Consider the following 16,363-nt stretch of genomic DNA (forward strand, 5'->3'; position numbering starts at 1 on the left):
TACTTATGCAGTCACTCATTTCACCTTTTTATATTTTTAATTAATTGGCTTTACTTTGTAGAAATCTGTTTTCACTTTGAGTCTGTTTTGTTTTTTGTAAATTCTTGCCCAAAAAGCCAAATTATATTAGCCGCAATTTTACTGTTGAAAAGCAATGAAAGGGGGAAACTTCCAAGGTAGCGGCACTGTACACAACCTTCAAAACAATCCACGATGTAACCGTGCGCATACAGAGTTACATGCACATCGCTGTACTTTGACAAATAGCACTGCACCTCTGGTGATGACTCCAGATGAAAAATGAAGGGAACGCCAACGTTATTACAATTTGTTTTATGGCAAACATGAATGTCTGCACTAAATTTAATGGCAATCCATTAACGTGACATTTCTCTCCAAATCCCAAATGCTACGTAATGAGGGAACGGTCGATTTTTCTAAGTGTCACTATGATACTGAACTTGGGTCTTTCCACGGCCCTGAGAGGAATTCAACACTTCCCTGTTGTTTATTTTGATAAAAAATTGATTAAAAACAAGTAATTTAAATATATAATAATAACAACACAGTAAATAGATGTGTTAAAGTCCCTGTTCAGTCATTGATTGAGCACCTAAAAACTATTTATGATCCATTCATCCATCATTGAGCAATATGTAGCATCATATTTATCATATTTATTTATATTAGGCATTTTTTCAAGCATGAAAATAACCTGCTTTGCATTTAAAATGGCTTAAATATACCTTAACGTTGTTCCTAAGTCTGAAAAAGAATTATTTTTGAGACTCAAGGCAGCTCTAAGGCAGAAATGCTCATGATGTCTTCCAGTCTATCAAAAAAAAAAAAAATTACACCCTATAGGCACGCTAACAAGGTAAAAAAACAAACAAAAAAAACCCTTGATTTTGATAGAAGTGAGGCTTGAAGTCCTACTATAAAATGACCAATAATGTGCCGGATAAACAATGAAGCCGTTGACGTGGTGGAACAAAGCAGCTGCATGTTGTCATTATCTGTTAAATCTGTCAATGAGCCGCTGTCTGCTTCTCCATCTTCCCACATCTCCCAGAGTGTCTTGTTGATGTTTTTCCGGCAAATCTCGGTGATAGATTGAAAGTTTTCCTGGCGCAAATCAACCGACTTGTCCCAAACGGGCGCATGAATCAGATGTGACTCATGGGTCACATCCCCCCCGACGGTCTGGAGTTCCCTACTGTGTGAGCCGCCGACACACTTCCACTTCGTAATTTGGGGCTTAGGAGCATCCCCTGGTGAAATCACTAAGTCCCCGAAGTCTCCTCTGTGGATTTTTGAAGCTTCTTATTTGGAATTATGGCCAGTCCTTAATCTTGTGGATTTAGAGGGAAGCAGATTGCTGTTGAAGAAAGAGGAGCAGAAACAAAAATTCCAAATTATTCCTTTAATTATTAGCATTTTTGCATCATAGCACTGTTTTCTTTGTGATGTCTCCACCCAGCTTCCTGCCCTGCTTCACAAAGGGTGCAAACCTTGCGTGCATTTACAGTGAATAGCCAAATTCACCCTTTTTTCCCCTCTGCTTTTTCAACTTCAACGGGATTTAAATCTATACAAGAACATCTGAGCAGCCCTGGCTTTAGGCTCCATGTGTTCCTGCTGTTGTATTCTTGACGTTAGAAGTCAAAACAATTAAGTCATCCCTCACCCATAGGCCTGTGTTTTGTGGAGGCTGCAAGAGGAGGCAAATTTAAGCACAAATACACACATATTTCCCCACACGGAACAGGCACATAGGCGGTTTTTTATTTTTACATTTTTTCTCTCCTCCCGCAAAGATCTGGGACATATTAAATATTTATCCCTACTGTGAGTTTTAGAATCCATGTTGCAGTTGGTTAAAAAGGGGGGCAAAAAAAACCTAATTAGTGATAGTTTAAAGCAGCACTACATATATTATATCTGCACAAGTTGTTCTATTTGAATACTTTACTCGAGAATACACACCGTTTCCCTTTCATTTCCAGTCCTCTGGGAGGGATTCAGGATATAATCAAGGACAGCTTTATATAACGCGGTGATTGTTGTTCCAACACCTGTAATAAATGTCAGCGTTTTTAACAGAGCGTGGTGAAATACCGGCGGCTTGGGATAAGAAACACAAGAGATGGAGGTCAGTGGTTTATGCAGCTTGGCTGAAACTGGAGATTTGCATACCACACAATGCACAGATGAGTCTCGGCTTGCTTAAGGACTGATTGCAAGGACTTGACGCTACATGGGCTGGTGCACATGGCTGCAGATAGTAGGGACGCAGGCTCATGTAGCAGTTGAGGGTGTCATTGTGCAAAAAGGCCCCCCTTCGCTTAGGAGTTTTGGGTCAATATATAATTGAGGGGCTTTTGAAGTCCATGGGATATATCTTCCATACATTTTTATTAAATAGGAAAAAACACATTTTTTTAATGTTCATTATGATCATGTGTTGACAAATTCCATAATTATTTATTATGGAAACAATCACTTATTTAACCCTCCTGTTGTCCTCATTTACAGGCACCAAAATATATTGTTTCCTTGTCTGAAAAAAATCGGAACATTCAGTAAAAAAATTCCCCAAATTTCTGAAAGTTTGCAAAACCTTCAAGAAGAAATTCCAATAATTATAATAAATAATTCCCTTAAAAGTTTAATTTAAAAAAAAAAAATCCCCCAAATTTGGCAAGAAAATTCTTCTAAATATTTTCAAAAAATGAGTAAAAATCTTCCAAAAAATCCTAAAAATATCTAAAGTGATTACATATATATATATCAGTAACACTTCTAATATTTTCTTTCAGAACATTCACAAAAAATTTTGTTATTTAATATAAAGTAATGTGTGAGTCAAGTGTGGATTTATCATATCATCAGGTTTGCCACAATATCTTTATAAATAACTTTCAATTTCAGTTTTCCTCAGTTGTATATATAATATTTATTAGAATCTTTCTCTAAAAACGCCATGTGGTGTTTGGTTATAGGTGACCATGTTGATTTTAGGCCTGAAGCAGCAAAAATGTCAACTATGTTACAAAAACTCCCGCAATTATGTATTGACCCTTTTGCATTTCGATACCACCCACTGCCAATCTCACCGGTTCCCGATGACAACACTCCTACGAGCATTTCAAGCGTTCTGGTGCCTCATCAGGATGGAGCATGTATTTCCAACTAACCGTGAATCAATAATCAGTGCAAATCCCTGCCTCACATGTGAACTTTGCACACGTTGTACTCAGACGCTCCCCAGCACTGAACCAGCATCATGACTCACGCCCCCGAAATCCCTCAGAGCGTTCTTTTATTCCTCATGTGTGTGGTATATGATGCGTTCAACAGGACACTGCTCAGGCTTTTGACACGGCATTGTCATCCACTCCCGGTGCTGGCGGGTTCGGCTCAAGTCTGCTGTGAGCGAGGTCACGCACACATTTATCCAAAAGGTGCACAAGGGGGATATACGCTCCTTCCTTGGCAGGAGCTCAAGCCGGCTGTCACTTCGGAGGAAAGAGGAAGCGAGCCCCTGGAGTTCGGCCTCTTCTTCCCTTCCGTCTTAGCGATCCGTCCCACGCTCTCCGAGTTACAAGCACATGCAACCTCTTTTGCTCTGTCGCCCTCGGGGCTATTTTTAGCCGCCTTGCTGCACCTACACAAATGAGCCTCCCTCCGTCTTAACTGATTATGCGGCGCGCATCACCCCCTCGGAAACTTAAATCTCCAAACATCAAATCTCTTTATGTGGCAGAACACGGTCCTCCAAATCCTCAAGGAGATGATACAGATGTGACTGCAGTGCGATGCTTCTGTTTTGCTTTTTCATTGTGCATTAAGACACCAACATCACTCGGGCATTTAAACTATGTCCTCGAAGCTCTTTGCTGTCAATCACTGTTCGAGAGCACAATTGTAAACCTAGAGGGCATTTTTCTGGTTCTTTTTTTCCCCCAAACATCCGTCTGTTTTTAACATGCATCACAGGGGGTGCCAGCACTAGAGGACATAAACGAGACTGTGACCTTTACTTGCTGTCTCACTTTTATTAAATGTTGCCCCAGCTCCTCGGCGTTATGTATTTTTGGACGTGCTCGCTTCGTTCGTCATCTGAGAGAGGGGAGAAAAAAAATTGGAGAAAGATGTTTTTTGGAATTTGCATAGGCTGACTTCACTGGTGGCTTCTGCTGAATGAATCCATTGACCTAGAATCACAGCAGAGTGCACAAACAAAAAGGCAGAAACAAGAAGATGCGTGATGTGTCATTAACATTCTGTGCATTCTCTACCTGCATGAATAGATGCCAAAAATTCCTAAAGCCCTTTTTTTTAGATTGAGGCCGTCCCAGCAGCATAAAAGCCGAAGGGTTTGGCTTCTTTTCTGATGATGTAAATGGTGTCAGCTGTGTGGACTGGGTTGATTTTTCGCAGGTGTGCCTCCAAATGACAATGGCAGCTGCCATTCTGGAGCTAATCAAAGAGAGTTGCCCTGAAGGGAATCCTTGTAAAGCAAAAAAGCTGCCCAGCGGTGGAGCAAGATAGGAACAGAACTCAGTGAAACAGCAGCGAAATGTTTGATGTTTTGGGTGGTTTCAGTGTTATTTTGCAAAATTAAAAATCCAGAAAGTGGCTGATACAAACAGTGACATAATACCATTAAATGTTAATAGTATATGTTTGCTTGTTAACCAATTTGTATTCCTTAGCTTCACTTTTGTGGGTTTAAGATGAGATTTTGAGCTGATTTGCTCCCATAACTTGACCTCTTTTTTCAAAACAATGGAAGGACACATTTAGATGTTCATTTTACTGCATTTTACACTTATCTGTCAAAAATTAGAGCGATAATGCTTTATTTGCATATTTTAACAAACTTTTAGAATGATTGTAACATTAAAAATGTGCGTGATGATGTAATCAGCTTTTGTAATCCAGCTTCATGATGACATTAATGAGTTAAAATCAGATCCATTAAAAGTAGTGTCCAGTTGAGGAAAATAAATGAAATTTTCTGTCTTTAAACACCCAAAAATGAGCTTTTTCTGCTAGTATGAGTCAGAAATCTCCTCTTCACCAGCACTAACTTGCACCAAACTTTCCAGTTTTCTTCCCATCTTTGTTCTAAAGGTTTCTACAGAGGGGGTTTTTCATGTATCATTCATTCCCTGATTTATAAAACATCTTATCCCCCAAAACATGGATAAAACAGACTTTCTCTCCAACTGCTAACTCTATTTTCTGCTGTATAGAGGGATGAAAAGGCATGTCTAAAACAAAAACTTTTCACTCTTGCATGTCAACAAAATCAAACAAGTGTTTTAAGTCTGGTTTTATTCAATGTTTAAATTGAAATTTAGGAAAATTAAAAGCACGTTTTGATGGATGATGCATCATTTACACATTTAAACATGATATTTTGGAATACTTGTCATGCAGAAATTGACTATCTTGATGCAGTTTCTGCATCAACCTGAATATTTGCATTGCCTAAATGCAAAAAAGATAAAGCTAATCTTAATTTCTGAAGCTAAATATTAAGGTAAATGGAACAAGTAGGAGTTTTTAAGAGGAGTAGAAGAAGTATTTAGGTCCGATATTCAAGAAAAAGTACTAATACAGCAATGGTGAAATACTCCATTACAAGTAAAAAATCCTGTTTTAGTCAAAGTACATGAATATTAGCAGAAAAGTGAGTTTATGTATTAAAACTACTTTTTGGTCCCTCTGACATCAGAAGATAATTAATATAGAAGCATTAATGTGTGAGCAGCATGTGGCCCTTTGAAAAGCAAAATGTTTGCAGCTGATTTGCACTAAAAATGTGGTGGATTTGCAGCAAAGAAACTGAAAATATTGCCACAAGTTTGCTAATTAAGAAGCTTACTATTACTGACAAGTAGGGCTGAATTCGAAGCAACCTTCTGATTACAGGTTTCCTGTTAGCGCAAACGTGTCAGTTTAGGTTTGCCAAAGACAGAATTCTGTGGAATTAATGGCTTCTGGCAGACAGTTTCTGGCAGAAAATTTGTTGCAAAGTCACATTTTCATGTGGAAATTAGGTTGATGGCGAAGTTGTGGTTGACTTCTGGCGAACTTTGTGGAAAAGTTGTGGCAGGTTTGGTACTTTGCTGGAAAAAATACATATTTTATGTGGTTTTTATTGCATCTCAAGATGGATTTTCTTGGTAGGTAAACGTTGCAAGAGGTTACGGTTTGCCATAAACACCAAATTTGAGATAGAGCTGGTTTGATTTACTTTATATACATTTATATATACAGGGAAAAGAGGAGTCTTTAGATGAAAAATGGGAGAGAAAAGAGCTTTCGTTAGATACTTAGAACTTTTTTGAGGATAACTCACTATTTGGTGTAGTTGTAAAATGTAAAAAAATTTGGAACCCATTGTTTCCATTTTTTTTTCTTTTATTATAGCCATTGTGTACAATAAAAGAACTAAAGCTGTCAGATATATGTAGTGGAGCAGAATGTACAACATTCACTGGATGCATTAAAGAGAAATACAGCAATAAAGTACAAGTTGGGACCCGAAGTGGCTGTACTTAGTTACTTTCCATCATTGCTTTTAAGGTGGCATGGCCTTACCTCATCAGGAAACTTCAAATGAATCTTTAGCCCACGAGCTAAATGCTTCTTGAAGCAGTTTGACTGTGGACAAAAATGATGAAGCGTCTCATAAAAATGGCCGGCATTATATCCTAATAACCGAGATACTGCCTCGGTTTAAAAAAAAAAGCAGGTAATGGCTTTGAAAGAGAGTGAGATTCACCCCTAACGGCTGTTTTCAAGTGCGGCCCGGAACATGCAAAAAATGCTTTTTTCTTGATCATGTTCCTCAAGGACAAAGGCATGCAAAGGATTACATAAATTTCAGGTTTATTATACATAACATGAGCTACAGTTGCTGTGACTTTCGGTTAGCTTTGTGCTAAATCATGGGTAAAATATGGAATACAGTGACAAGCCCCGTTCCCTTTTGTGTCAAGATAATGAGGCACAGCAAGGTTATGCATAGGATTACCTTAATAAGACTAAAGGAGGTGTTTTTATTATTATTTGGGCCTACAGAAAGCTAGAATATACATATAAGGATGTTTTAAGGCGGCACTCTTTAGCTTGTCTTTCAAGGGCTACAAAACTTTCTGCCGGTGCATGAAAATGTCAGCTGTCAATTACACACAAATGAATGAAATATGGGTGTTACCGGGTTGCCTCGCTGTGCACTCAATACACAGTTAGGCGGCGAGATGAGGAGAGAGGGATGCCAGCTGCAATGTAATATACAATTAAGAGCTTCATTGTTCTGTGCCAAAATATGAAATGAAAGATTTAATGTGATTGCTTGGCGTGTGAGCCGCAGTGTCCTGAGTGAGGCTCCGACGCCGCGGTGATTTTTTTACAACCCGGCCTCCATTTTTGAACCTGTTTGAACAGAAGCGCTGGTATTTTAATTAAAATATACATCTGAATTTGCTCCACACTGGATTACAGCCCAGTCACAGGTGTCGCTGCCTATTTTTATTCTTTTAATGCGTCTCCTATGCATAATGGGCTGTGCTGTTCAACAGTTGCACAGAATTGTGTAGAATCTGTCCCAAGCCTCGCATGCATATATGCATACAGGATTCCCTGCGTACATGCATCATGCATGCAGGATGAGCACGGACAAACAACTTGGCATAATCTAAATTTTTCATGCGGCTCCTTTGAATGTAAATTCTTGGATTTTTTTGAGCCAAGATTTGGAGAAGCTCACACACTGATATCTAAATAATGCTTTATTTCCTTTTCACATATTTTAAATGAAGTTTTAGCCACCAATGCTTGTGTTGCTGATTTCACATCTACAGTAAAAATCTCTTTAGGACCAAGTGTAAGAGATGCAACTGTTGCAAGCCATTTTCCGACATGGGTTACATAAACATCGCTGGCTTCATGGGTCACTTTTAATGTTTCCCATGACAGTGACGGAGAGACCATGTGTGATATGTCATACATACTAGATCAAGCAGTACGTCAAGTGACATAGAATGAATAACAATGCACCAGTAAACAAAAGACTGAATCTAAATCTGATAAACTGGGACTCTGTGTGACAGTAAACAAAGTTCTGGGTTAATCCTGTCTCTATTTGGGATTATCAGCAATAAATAACATAGAAACTGCTATGTAATGTTTCAGGTGTTTAATAAACTTAGAGGAAATGCTCCTACAAACAGCTGGAAGCAACAACTTGTTCATATTTTGCCCAGACCTGGACTGCATTTATCATCGTCGACTCTCATTACTGTTCTGCCTTCACTGCAGTATTTTTATTGACATTTCAGCTTGTAAAAGGCCTGAAACTACAGAGCAAATAAATGGTAAAGGCGATTTTGGCACTGATACTGTGTCTCTTGCTCTCTGTGATGTTTTCAGACCAATATTGGTGCTGAAAGGGGGCATTTGTGTTATTTAGGGTTCAATGCAGACACAGCTCCAAGATAGCCGGCTAAAATAGACTACTTAATTCAAATCACCTGTAACAAATTAAGTTCAAGCACATGAACAGATGGGATTTGTTACTAAGTGCTGCGGCACTAAACTGCAACTGGAAATGTGAGTTCAGTTGCACCTCGACTATTGGCAAATGTCACATTGTGATGGATTTCATTAATTTCCATCACGGCATGAGCCCACATCATTTGACACAGTCTGGGTTCTACTTTATGCTGTTGTTCCCCAAATTATAATGCAATATAGGCCACATTTAATTATTTTTTCTCATTTATTCTTCTTTTTTTTTTTTTTTATTAACATTTTTAAAGATAAAATGAAGTTTCGTCCCGGCTTCAAAAGAGACCCTCAATAGGAAGACGAAGCTGATATGTTTTGGGGATTATTCGCTGTCAGAGACTTGAATTTATTCCTTCCTATTTGTGTCAGTTAGATTGGCAGTAAGCAGAGTGTAACATAATACAGCGCTGATATGAAGACACTCAGCTGTGGCACAATGAAATAACGATTAAACAAACGCTGACAAAACCTAAATTAAGACTTCATGTTTCCTATGATGGATTACCTAGCAGGGGCTGTTGCAGGTTTTCAACTTGTTTTGAGTTTGGAATTGAAAAGCAGCAAATAGCTTATTCTGAAGAGATGAAAACAAGCCTCGATATCTGGGAGGGAAAAATATCATTTAAGCCTGCAAACTTAGTGATTGATTATTTAAATTTGATTTTTTATTCCTTGCTTTGTGCCCTAGAAAGTGCGACAGTCACAGGGTTTTGCTTGAGAAAAACTTAAATTGTCAAAGTAGAACGAGGCCATATGTGTTGATGGACGCCATTACTGCTCATCAATGAGGTCCTCAAAGAGTCGTCTAAAACAAGAGAGTAATCCGAGGTGATAAGAGTCACTCTGAGGATGATCACCCTTTGAATCGACCACTCCTCAAGGAAGAGGCTCACCATTAAAGACAGCCGACATCCCTTCTGCCATTAAAGGAGATTAGTCTTGTTCTGCAGATTTATCTAAAAGACTGGTGAAGAACCCAGCAAGAGGTTTACAGAGGACATAATTTCCCCCTTGGCCTGCCCCCACCCTATCAGCTGACAGATAATCTGATTCCGAGCCAGAGTGGTCTGAGTGACTCCTGGAGGGGGTTCTTGACTTAAACAAGATCTGCTGATAGCGAGATTCAAAAAAGGATGAAGCAACCTCAGGGGCGCGCTCAGGTGGTAAATATTCTCGGCAATGCTTGAAAACGCTTACCGTGGTTTTATGCTGTCCATTACTCTCTTTTTTTTCTTACAGAGTTACAGTAGCTTTTAATAGACACAATCACTAACATCACTCCCTACAAGTGAGATTAACAGAAACTTTAGTGAGGAAGTTAATGATTCATGGTTTTGTTTTGTCTGAAAACACAGAATGAGACAGAATATTAGCTCCGAAAGCCCGAGAACTCATCACCTGGTGAAGCAAACATTTAGTTGTGGGTATTGATCGACCCGCGCAGATAACAGTGTTCAGTGATTTCCCATCTGCTTTAATGGCCAGAGGCCACTTGCCAGCTGCCTAAACAGCTTTTCAGGTGCTGGTTCAGTGTTAAACAACGAATTAAAGGTGTGTTTATCGGGAGGGAAATTGACAAACGGGAAAAATGAACCAAATTAGTATTTACTCTATGGTAATGAGTACACCTCTCTGAAATAACCATTGATGTCAAATGTTTGGAATTGTATCACTTTTAAGAACTGCATTTTTCAGAAGATGGCCTGAGTATTTCCTCTGATAAGCCACCAAAAACAAAGGAAGACTATACTGACTATATTGAAAATGCAGTACAAACTGAGTGTAACAAAAGAACACATTTGTGATCACTGAAACAAAATTTAGTAGACTTGTAATTTCCAATCAGCTAAACTGCTTAATCATGGTTACAAAATGGCCTGTAAATGCCAGAACTTGCAGCAGTAATCATAAGGCATAGAACAAGCCATAGTACCACTAATTTGCTGCACTGGCTATTTTCTTAAACCAAAGACATGGGCAGTGCAGCTAGCTTTTAAAATAGATTTCAGGTTCAGACTTGGCATGAGGCTTATCATTGGAAGTAAGAGATTCTGCTGCATTACTTAACATCAGTAACAAGGCCAGTAAATACTGGGAGCACACTCTTTTGACACGATAACAAGATGAATTTGTTTGGCTTATATGGGGCCCAGCATGTTTGCAATGAACCTAAGCACCACAGTGAATGCATCATCCTGACAGTGAAGCACATATGGTGGCAGTATGAGGATATAGGGCTGCATGTTTGCTGAATATGTTTTGGAAATAAGACATTTTAATATGGCACCACGAATGGCTGAAGATATACCGAAACACTGGCTGACAAAGTAATTCCCAGTCTGCAGAAGCTTAGCAGAAGAGGACCATTAATGAAAAATCCAATAGAACACTTTTTGGGGTGTTTTATAGAGACTGGGAGAACAACACAACCCCTTTAGCAAAAAGCAACTGAAAAAATGAATAAATAATTTGGGAAGAATGCTAGAGCATTTCTCCAGAAATGTGGCATCCTCCAAGCCATGGGGGACTGAGTCAGTCATCAAAAATAAATTAGATTTGAATCTCATTTACAAAAATTTCTGATTTTTGTTGTATTGAGTTGCTCTTGCAGGGCCTGTAATTTTAATATCATACATCTAAAGTGCTCGTTTGAAATCTGAATTGTTTTCCAGTGATATTGCACATGGGTGTATTCATGTCTGTTACATGAATGAGATGTGTTGAAATAATACACTACCATTCAAAAGTGTGGGGTCACTTAGAAATGTCCTTATTTATGAAAGAAAGACAGCTTTTTCAATGAAGATATCATTTAATTAATCAGAAATCCAGTCTAGACACTGTTAATGTGGTAAATGACTATCCTAGCTGGAAACAGCTGATTTTTAATGGAATATCTCCATAGAGGTACAGAGGAACATTTCCAGCAACCATCACTCCTGTGTTCTAATGCTCCATTGTGTTAGCTAATGGTGTTGAAAGGCTCATTGATGATTAGAAACATGAAATTGTCTGGGTGATAAAACTTTTGAATACTAGTGTATGTAGTTTTGCTTTTCTGAACAGATGCACAAGTTATGAAAATCAGTGGATAATCTTTTAAATTCTGCAAAGAGATTTTCCCCAACGACAGTACTGTACATTCATTACACATTTCATTTATTTTAACCCTTTCCTGTTTAACACTGTCTTCCTTCCACTAAACACCCCTAAGCATGAAATTCTTCAGTCAAACCATAAGAGAAAAACACAACTGTTATTTTGCTTAATGGAGCAGAACAGTGGCTCTTTCAAAAGAAGTTACATGTGATGCGTTTGAAAACCGGTGTTTATTTGACAGGCTTTAGAAGCGGCTTCAGAATGTGTTTCCTCATAGCAGGGCAGTGATTGTGGCTGAATGGTTTGTGTGCTAAAAAAAAAAGTTCCGCACTCGACTATGTGTCAGTTTCCAACCGAGATGTTCAAACATGCTCATCCTCAGTGGGAAAAAGATAGTGTGAATTGTGAGGACTAGGGTCGTGAACATTAACATGTGATTCATGCAATCTGCTGTACAGAGCAGAGCTGAGAGTAATGCTCCCTCAGGGGAAAAGTGAAAGTATGTGGGCGATCAGGGCCGCCACACAATATAGTTTATGGTTGAAAAAACAGCTTTAAATAAGACTTCACATCACCATTCTCTAACAAAATGCCGAAATAACATTCCTAGATAGTCCGCTCATACGCAAAGATCTTTTTTTGAATGAGAAACTGTCATGATTTTTCAGCTGTGATGAAAGATTTTGTTGGATATCATGCATCTTCAGCGAAAACGCTACCGCCAGTCACGCAGTTAGCTTGTTATCTTGTCAGCAAGTGATGAATATCAACATTTTTTAATGTCCTTTATCGACAGCCGCGAGCAGCTTTCAAAAAAATTTCTTGGCAAAATCCAGAGCAGCACTGATGCAATGCAAACTGTCACAATGCAAAACTTCAATTGGAAAACCAACTGGTTGCTCAAGACGCAGGGCAAAAAAAAGAAAGGAAATGGGACGCCGGTTTAGCTATCTATAAAGGTTCATCTCTTTTGCTTTCTTCTCCTTTCGAGCACATGCAAGACTGAGAGTGAAAAAAGAGACTCCTCTGTCAGCTTGCTGCTTTCATCGAAATCAAAATTATCTGACTGAACTGCATTGAATTATCATCGGAGGCAAAACCGCTAATGACTCTGGATCTCTGGCGTTGGAACGAGACAAAACTCCAGTCGTGAAATAACACTCTAAAAAGAGCTCATTACTACCCGGCAAATCCTCCCTCCTTCTACTGTACATCCAGCTATCATTAAGCCCGCATTTTGGATATAATGACCTTGTGTTGTTACATGGCTGTCATGGGTTATATCAGTAATGGTCCTCAAGCCACTGTCTCTCGCTGTTGCTATAAAGTGACACAAGTTCACACACACACACACACACACACACACACAGCAAAGTTGGTGACAGGATTTTTCCCAGGCCATCCCTGAAGGACCAGAGAGCCTTTGGCCAAGTAGCACTGTCTCGACACCTTGTCACAACCCTTGGTCTGAGTGGTCCGGATCGAGCTGGTGCAAATGTGTGTGTGCGTGCGCACGTCGGGCGTACATGTGTGCGTGAGTCATCGCCCTCCGACGTAGCGAGCCATATCGATGTGACACAGCAAAGTGCAGAGCTGATTGCGGGTGTATCGCTAACAGGGTGTTTGACGGCGCTGAGCGTGTCGTCAAGAAGGTCATTTACATCAACTTGTGCTTGATGTAAATTGGAACATTTTCAATTGGGTATTAGATAACTCGGTTACATCACCGTTTCTGTGGGATCTATTTCCCGCTCCACTGATCAAGAGGAATGAAGAGGAAAGAAGCACAAAGTAAAGAGAGACGGGTGGTGTGGGGTGGTGTGGGGTGGTGTGGGGTGGGGGGGACCCAAAGATGAAAACGATGTCTTCAGTTTCCCTTCGCTTCGCGTAGTGATGCTGACGACAAGTGTTAATTTTCTGACTTCATGAGTTAAAATTAGTTCTAATGTTACGGCTCGGGACCATAAAATAGCAGCCAACAGAAAAAAGGATTTCAGTAGCCCTCTGTATTTCCTTTGATGTGGCCGCTTGATCATGCAAGCGAGCAGCAACCAACTGTAATGTAAAAATACATTTCGGGTGACACATCCGTTTTGCCTCCTAAATGTGCCTCAGATCAAAGAAAGTACATAATTTTGTTTTTCCACTCAAACTTAAAGCGCTCCCAGGTCCACTGTGCATAATCCATTTTAAGACTTATTCACACTGTGTACCTTTTGGCTGAGGAGTGGGTTACAGAGGTGGGAGGGGAGCGTTTGTCTTCCTCCACTGTTTCTTCCAGTTTAGTCACGACTCCTCGGGAAGGCCGACTAAAGCTCCTTGTCCTTTCCTATAACTCTGACACGGGGAACAAAGGGAGGAATACATTAAATATTTCAGGATGGTGTCTTCCTCCCCTAATCTCCCGGCATCTCAGGTGGAGGTGGTGCTTTAATGCCGCTGACGTACGCTCAGTGGCTTTCTCACAACTTCTGGGAGTCTGAATTATTAATGTCCAACATGAAAGTAAACAGCTTGTATGTGTTGTTCAGGAAATTGTTTCATTCCCTGTTGACTCGCAGCTGCGTTTTTGAATATTCCGAGAGCGGCATCTAATCAGCTGGATTTAAAAAAAAAAAAAAAAAACCTTTGAATTCACAAGTACTATCAATATTTTTGAGCCAAGTGATTCTAATATTTAGGCGCAATTAATTTCCCCCTCCTTCAATTGCCCTCGACAAGGATTCAATCAAGAACAAGATACCGTATGTTTTCCGGTCCTTACAACAAAAACTGATATCGTCACATCAGCTTAATATATGAAGATAAGATGGAAAGTAATTAATTTTTAAATCCTCTTTCTTGCATGCGGTTGTGTGAACTTCTTTTATATGACTTTCCAAGGGAGGCCATTACTTTCCTCGGGGACGAGCTGCCCTGCTGCTGCAGCAGCGTCGCAGCAGCTTCTTTGCTGCAGGGATCTCGAAATGGCGTTGTTTTTCAGTTTGTATATATATGTGTATATATATATATATGTGTGTGTGTGTGTGTGTGTGTGTGTGTGTGTGTGTGCAAAAATGCAAAGAGAAACAGAGCAATGACAGATGGGGAAACCTTGAAATCGCAAAGTGCATCGCAAAGCCAAAGCAATAACTTATAATAATAAGATCACAGACTGCAGTTTTTACTGGAGCTTTGTGACGGTAAATATTTTACAAATATGTCTTCTCTCTTTCGTAAAAGTTCCAGAAGTGTATTCTAAACACACCGTGACGTGCATTTACAGATATAAAGATTAGTGTGGGAGTCACCGGGAAGAGGGCATTTTGCTCGCCAAGCGCTGATGGTTCCTCCGGTTCTGAATCTCTGGAAGTCTAGGAGCTGTCTCTGTGATGTCCAGTCATTCAAAGAGGTGCTTTAAAAATGGCACTCAACAGCTTAAAAAAAAAAAAAAAAAGTCAGTTGCTAAGAAAAATGTCAGAGAGGGGGGAGTGAGAGCTAAAAATGATATGACCATCCAGCCTGAATTTGAACAATTTCTGAGGAGCTTCTGTAGACAAAAAAAATGGAAGTAAAAATGTGAATCTGGGCAAAGGTCCTTCCCGATTTCAATTTGGCTCCTTTGAATCTTAACTACAGTGTATCTAACAGTCTTGAAAAGTCTTAAAAGCACAGAGTTTAGTCTCCTAAGAGTGAATCATCAAATTGAAAAGCCCAAAGCTTTAAATATTTTCCTCTGTGGTGTATGTGATTGCAGGGCTGTTGATAGAACTGCACACTTACAAACTAAAAGTGGAATCGCTGTGAGGGTGAATTGTGCTGCAGGCGTTCCAGCTTTTATCGCTTTTGAAGGATGAAACAAAACACTTTGCTCTCAGACTAAATGCCGAATTGATAAGGACTCAAAAACACCCTTTTTGCACTCGCAGGGCTTGTGTGGCCTGCTATGAAAAGTAGCCAACGGTGGTGAATGTTAGCCAACAATGCTGGATTCACTTTGTGACTTTATGACTCTTTTAGATTTGTGTTGCTGCAACACAACTACAGTAACGTTCGGTCCCTTGGGGTGACAGCGGCTGTTAGATGTCAGACTTCCAACCCGAATTACTAGGGGGAAGGAGAGAAACATTTAAACAAGCGGATGAACTCCAAAGCTGGATTTTAACATGTTTTTTTTCTTTTTGCAGTGACAACACAGACGGGCTCCTACAAAAAGTGGAACAGAGGACGGCGGATGCTAATCAAAAGGGAGAAAGGCATGTATACAAAAAAGAGCACTTGCTTGATTTAAATTACCATCAGAAGAACTCAAAATGAAATCACAACCAAGAGTAGCACCCCTACAACAAAAGTGATGCAGCAAAATGAGCAACCGGACTTTGTAATCTGGACCAGCCTCCACTGACAACATAGGCGACGGAACAACAAGAATCAAAGCTTTTTTGACACAGCAACAGAGACACGGAGACGAGGCGCTCGCTCTGAATCACAGCAGTTCAAAATGACAGTTTGGTGGAGCTTTTTCAGCCGCTACAGCGATGACAGGCACGGCTTGATTGGAGCGCAGGGCCGAGGTAGCGGTCCAGTCAAAACCAGAGGCCTAGTAGAGTCCAAGCGCAGGCACCAATCCGAGGACAGGGGATAATTTGCATGAAGGCAAAGTTAATCACACCAAAAAAGGAAAACAAAGCACAACGGC

At 39.9% G+C, this 16,363-nt stretch overlaps 1 long non-coding RNA gene across 2 annotated transcripts in view; it reads left to right on the plus strand.

Moving 5' to 3' along the window:
* LOC118469706 (uncharacterized) overlaps window positions 1-15,921 on the plus strand; it is a 34,567-nt gene extending 18,646 nt beyond the window's left edge. For both annotated transcript variants that reach the window (XR_004846657.2, XR_008600712.1), the window contains one exon: window positions 15,852-15,921. This is a non-coding gene — a long non-coding RNA (uncharacterized LOC118469706). The remainder of the gene's footprint in view (window positions 1-15,851) is intronic.
* Window positions 15,922-16,363: the final 442 nt, after the last annotated feature.

Source organism: Amphiprion ocellaris, chromosome 24, assembly GCF_022539595.1.
Source record: "Amphiprion ocellaris isolate individual 3 ecotype Okinawa chromosome 24, ASM2253959v1, whole genome shotgun sequence".
Classification (NCBI taxonomy): Eukaryota; Metazoa; Chordata; class Actinopteri; family Pomacentridae; genus Amphiprion; species Amphiprion ocellaris.